Here is a 6,310-nt window from a genome sequence, read left to right as displayed (position 1 = left end):
TCCTTTCTTTATTCAAAGAAGTCTGTTTGGCATTTTGGCTTTAAGATGCATAAAAGGAAATAAGATCCAGAGGAGTAAGCTGTGTTAGTCTGTAGTCACAAAATAGTAGAGTCCAGTAGGACATTTAAGACTAACCAACTTTATTGTAGCATAAGCTTTCAAGAACCACAGTTCTCTTCGTCAGAGGAAATAAAATACTGAAAACGTAGAACAGCACAAATTGAGTCCAGTGGCACCTTAAAGACTAACAAGATTTCCAGGGTATAAACTTTTGAGAGTTAAAGCTCCCTTCATCAGCTACAAGTAGGAGTGGAGATCCCTGAGCCTTTATGTCTTCAATATAGAAAGGGGATATAAAGGCTCAGGGATCTCCACCCTACTTGCATCTGATGAAGGAGCTTTGACTCTCAGAAGCTTACACTCTGAAAATCTTGTTGGTCTTTAAGGTGCCACTAAACTTGAATCCTGCTGTCCTACCACAGACCAACCTTCCTGAAACAATCTTCGTGAAAATATAGAGAAAACCATAAATTAAAAATTACACATTTACAACTGTCTTTTTATGATGTTCCCTCCTCCTCCTTCCCTCTTTTTTGTCCTTAAACAGCAGAAATGGTACCAGAGGCATTTTTAAAATGCCTGTTTTATGTATTTTAGAGGGGAAAGGTCAGGTGAGATCAGGGGTTGAAAATCTCTGAGGTAATTCAACATGTTTTCCCAAAACACTCTGGTACACTTTCTTTTAGTATTCTCTATCTTTTTTGCATTTAAGAAGGCTGGTACCCACTTTCTAGTACCTCAGACCCTTTCTCTTCAAATCCCAGTGCTTTCCTTTGCTTTTTAAACTAAATCTTAAAGTCTCCAAAAGGCAGTTTCCAACCACACCCAACCAGGGATCTCTCCATTCTCCAGAGCTACCTCCCTGTTTGACTGGGTAGGGAAAGTCCCCTCTCCTTAGAAGATCTACCCCCTTCCTTTTGGCCCAAATGGAAGTCTGCACCTATTTCCCAAGCTTCCTTGCCAACTTGTCCCTCATTCTCCTGTCAGTGTTAAACTGCTTTCAGTTAGGACTCCATCTCCCAACTCTTCGCACTTGATTCCTCTCAGGTAGGGCTGAAAAGCAGACCCTCCTTTTTCCAGCTCATGCAAACCAATCAGATTCCATGGAGTAGCCTTTCACTCAAAGCTCTCTATGTCTGTGAGGGATTAACCTTTAACAGTCCTTCAGTTGTTTGTACAGCACTTCCAGGCTTTTAAAAAGTGCAGTCCATCACACACGTATACTTTGGATTATATATAATTTCAAAATACAATTGGCTTATTATCCATGGAGAAAAACCACACTTAATATCACATTTAAACCTGAACTCTTCATTGTCAGCAAACATAGGCCATTTTCACTCTGTCTATAAATAGCGTGAGACTCACGGAAGGTGCAATTTTTCCATCTGTTTACAAAATGCCACAAACAGTGATTTATGGTGTTTTGTAATTGGATGGTGTTAAAAATCGTGCGAGGAAGCCGGCAGTCTTCTGTAAGTCTCGCACTATTTATAGACAGTGTGAAAACGGCCATAGTCGGAGTACTTCTGAACTCCAAGTCCCCATTTAAGTGCCACTTTTAAAGAGATACATTGGTTAGATCAGATATAAGGTGTAATAAAATGGAACAAGTGGGCACCACGGGACACTTTAAATGTAGCAGCTGTTTGGTTTGAATTAAAAGTTGTGTACTGGAATCAAGTTGTCTACAATAAGATAAGGACTTGCAATTCAGATAAGAACTTCCAACTCTACAGTTTATTTATTGGGACTTAGTTGCTGGTTATGTGACAAAAAAGTTTTATGCTTTATCATCAAGTGGTATTTGTGGAAATGTTATAAAAATAATAATAACATAATAAAATTATAAAATGTACACTGAAGAGGTTTGTTTCAATTGTACTGTGATTAGACATGGTATTTTTCCTTATTGTTCAATGAATGTATTGCAACAGGATTTTGCAAAAGTACAATAACTAACCACAGGCCATTAATGGCAACAGAGAGGCCTTCAGAGCCCAAGCAGTAACACATACTAATACACAGCAGAGAGAGAGAAACAACAAGAGGTAGGTTGAACTGCAAGAGAAAACATTCAATAAACCCTAAACACTGTATTTGTAGATGATAAAAGCTGAAAAAAATAATAATTAAAAAAAAACAATTGGCAGGGTCGTAAATGCAAAAAGACTCTTCCTTTTCCTTGTGACCTCAAAGGATTTAATTGCTCTTTTATATCAGTACATTGGCACAGCAGAGAGGGTAATCAAAGAGGAAGTACTGCTTTATTGAGTTTTGGCATGGAAACCATTTTACATTAAAAAAATAGAGATACTAGCTACTCATACTTCTAAAGAATAATCGTCATGCTTGGTTTCTTGAAAGATTGCATTGATGGTGGTGGTGACCGGGGGGGGGGGGGAGTTGATTGAATGAGTGATTGCATCTTCTGTGAAGTCCTCTTCTTCCTGTACATGCGAGGTCAAACTCTAACGAGCTCCAAAAATGCATTCTGCAGTGGTTCTGGCCCTTCCTGGAAAGGAGATTTCAGAAGGTAGTGCTGCGAGATTGCGGCTCGGCCCCTCAGTCTTTGGCCCATGGGGTCCCACAAGGTCCTGTCTTGTCCTCTATGCTTTTTAACATCTACATGAAACCGCTGGGTGAGGTCATCCAAATCTTTGGGTTGGGTGGTCACCAATATGCAGATGACATTAAGCTCTTGTCTTATGCTTCCAGCTGATCCCAGGGAGACTGTAGAAACCCTGAACTGGTACCTGGAGGCGGTTTTGGAGTAGATGTGGGGTAATAAACTGAAGCTTAATCCTGACAAGATGGCAGTGCCACTGGGAAGCAGATCTGACTCAGGATATAAGGTGTCACCTGTTCCTGAATGGGGTTGCACATCCCTTGAAGGAATAGGTCTGGAGTTTTGGGGTGCCATGGCCAGGGGTGCCTTTTTACTAGCTTTGATTGGTTAGCCAGCTGTGGCCTTTCCTAGGCAGGAACAATCTGTCCACTGTGTAGGGGGTCATGAGAGTGAAGAGTGAAACAATAATCCAATGTAATGGAAAGAACAAACTTGTTCAAGGTTATGGTTATCAAGAAGCTGAGTCATTGGTTTCTGGTGTTTTAATTTGGGAGGAAAAAACAATGTTTGTGTTTTATGATAATTTTTACGAAGAGATTCAGCTGTGCAATAAAGATGTGTAGAGCTCATTGAATGCTCACAACTGAGGAGAGTAAAAATGCATCATCGGCATTTAAAGTATGGGCACCGGGTGGCCTGCCAATTCAGGGGCATGGAGGTCAGCCAAGGAAAACTTTGAGGAGAGATCATATACATAAAGATTTTTAAAGTTGCAGGGCCAACACACATCAGTGGTGTATTTAATGGGTGACTCCAATTGGGTTAGCCAAATAACCCCAAGCATTTATGTAGCCTAAAGATGCTTCGTTAGATTAAGTAACATAGGTGGCCTCTAGTTTGTCCAACAAACAAGTTGAAAGCTTCTTGTAAATCAATGAATGCATACAGCCTTCCCTTCTTATGGGATATATATTTTTCAGAAAGATGGGCTAAGAAGATGTGATTATGATGCGATATCCAGTTTCCTTTCCTCAAACCAGAAACCAGCATAGTAGATTCCTCCATACATCTTTCCAGTTGTAAAAATAAGGGTCACTCTACACATTACTTCTTTTACAAGTTCTCCATAGAGCCAACCCATGTTCCTTGCAGACATGTCAGCTCTGGGGATTGGCTTCTATACAAAAAAAATGAGAGTACAAAAGGGTTCTGAAAGATGCTGACGGGCAGGGCTCATCTTGAGGGGGAACGTGCAGGAATGTGGTTCTGGTAGTTCTCCAAAAAAGTCACATGACAGGTGGCCCAGCCCACCTGATTTTTGGCCATTTGGGGCCCATTTCAGCCTGGATCGGGGCTGAAATGGCCCAATTCAGGCCCAAAATGGCCAGGATCATACCCCAAACAGCCAGGATTGGTCCCGAAACAGCCAGGATCAGGCCTCTGATGGGTGGTGGATCACTCTCCCGCTCAGCAGTGGCCCAATCCTAACCATTTGGGGCCCCTTTTCAGCCATTTTCAGCCCCTTTTTGCCATTTTGGGCCCAATTTCGGCCCTGAATGGCCAGGAATGTGTCCAAAACAGTCAGGATAGGTGATGTCAGGAGGTGGGGCATATGCAAATCAGTTATGCTAATGAGTTATGCTAATGAGTTCCTGCAGCTCTTTTTCTACAAAATGACCCTTGCCAATGGGAGAGGGAGAGCTCCTGCCTTTCCCCCAAGCTCCCCCCACCCCGTGGAAAACCAGTACAGAGGTGAGACTTTTCCCCATTTCTGCTGTTCCATGTGAAGGTATTGTGTGCGTGTGCAGCAGCAAAAAGGGGAAAACTCTCTCCCTCTGCGCTGTTTTTGCTGGTGGGGGGGAGCTTGGGAGAAAGGCAGGTGCTCTCCCTCCTCCAGCAGCAGCTTTCCAAGCCTTTTTGGGCTCTTTTTTATATATATAAAAGGCAATCCTGGAGCTGACGTGCATCTCTGAGGAGCACAGGTTAGCTCCGTGGAAAACTCAGAAAAGAAGCAGCATACAGAGTGACCCTAAATGAGCATCATACTCAAGGCAGAAAGAAAGCGAATTGGGCAATAGCTAGCAGGGCCCCCCTTTCTATACATCCTACTAGAAATAGCTTGCCTCTGTAGGAGCGTTTACAAAATTTGAAGGGGGACCTGTATAAAGCTTTAACCTTAATATAAAGAGCAGGAGAAGATCTAGAATCGAAAAACCTGAAATCACAGTAAGCCCTCAGCTTCAGATTTTTTTAAAAAAACATTGGCATTTCTGAGTCATTTTTTCCTCAGATAAGCAGGAGTGGATATCATGGCGTCTGAAGGCAAACGGTCCGAAGGTTGCTGCACCTCCTATATCAAGCCATCAAATAACTTAAGGGAGCCGTTAGGTCAGCAGAAGAGCTAAGTACATTTTTCAGAGCTCCAGTAATTGGAGCATCCAAACAAACTGAGACCTTAGAGCCAAGCTACAAGTGACGCCTTACACAGGTTGGACATTTGTCAGCTTCCCTCAAGTTTTGATGGGAAATGTAGGCATCCTGGTTATACAGCTTGGCTCTCCATTACAGCTGTAAGACCAGGATGCCTACATTTCCCATCAAAACTTGAGGGAAGCTGACAAGTGTCCAACCTGTGTCATTCGTCACTTGTAGCTTGGCTCTTAGAAGCCACAGTTTGGTTCCAGAACTTTGACTTGTGTTTAGGGGCAGCTACCGAAGGGGAGGGAAGAGAAAGTGAAGGAATAATCAGACAGGGGGAGGGGGATGCAAGCCGATCAGTAGTAGTAAACAGTCACACCCACTGCCCGCTAGAAGGGAGGCGACCTCCAGCCCGCCAGGCCTGGCAGCCATAAACATCACCCTCTTTCCATCCTACATTGGAAATATCAAGTTCTCTGATGCCTGGTGGGGGAGCACATGGGGGGTGCCACCAGTGAGCGGCCACACACCCCATCCCCTAGAGGGGAGGTGGCCCATCAACCCTCTCCCAGCCCACCAGGCCCGGCAGCCACAAACAGCACCCTCCTTCCGGCCTATGCCGGAAATATCAAGTTCTCAAGGCCTGGTGGGCAGGCACATGGGGGGGGTGCCACTGGCGAGCAGCCAGACCCCCCGCCCCCTAGAGGGGAGGTGACCTGCCAATGCCTCCCCCAGCCCGCCAGGCCCGGTGGCCACAAACATCACCCTCCTTCCGGTCTACGTCTCCCCTGAAAAGCAAAGCCATGATCTAAAAGGGGCCAGGAAACAAGGGGCAAATCCACATTACTCATTCTAAGTCGCATGTTCCCCGCACTCCCCACGCAATCCCGAGTGCCGGTCACATTACCTCATTAAACAGACGCATTTCATTCACATTTCTCCCGAATATGTGGTCACAGGTTTTCAACGGGAGTTTCACGGTGGCCGTGAACGGGCCAATGCGCAATTTATGCGGTTTTTTTAAAAACCACCCCCCTTCCTGTCTCTCCGGCCGTTCCGAGAGTTCCTATTGGCTGATTCAACTTGCAAGTGCTCCGTAGTCTGCAAAGACTGTTTTTGACTTCATAGCATTGGATTTATTGATTATGCTGTTTCTGAATCAGATCTGGTAGTTTGACAAATCATTTTGGGGTGAATCCATCCTCAGAACGGACTCGCGAAACTTCCTTTTTAACTGTTTTTTATTTTTTTTATTTTATATTA

This window comes from Eublepharis macularius, chromosome 2 (genome assembly GCF_028583425.1).
Source record: "Eublepharis macularius isolate TG4126 chromosome 2, MPM_Emac_v1.0, whole genome shotgun sequence".
Taxonomy (NCBI): domain Eukaryota; kingdom Metazoa; phylum Chordata; class Lepidosauria; order Squamata; family Eublepharidae; genus Eublepharis; species Eublepharis macularius.
The sequence above is the reverse complement of the archived record's forward strand: the minus strand, read 5'-3'. Positions refer to the sequence as shown.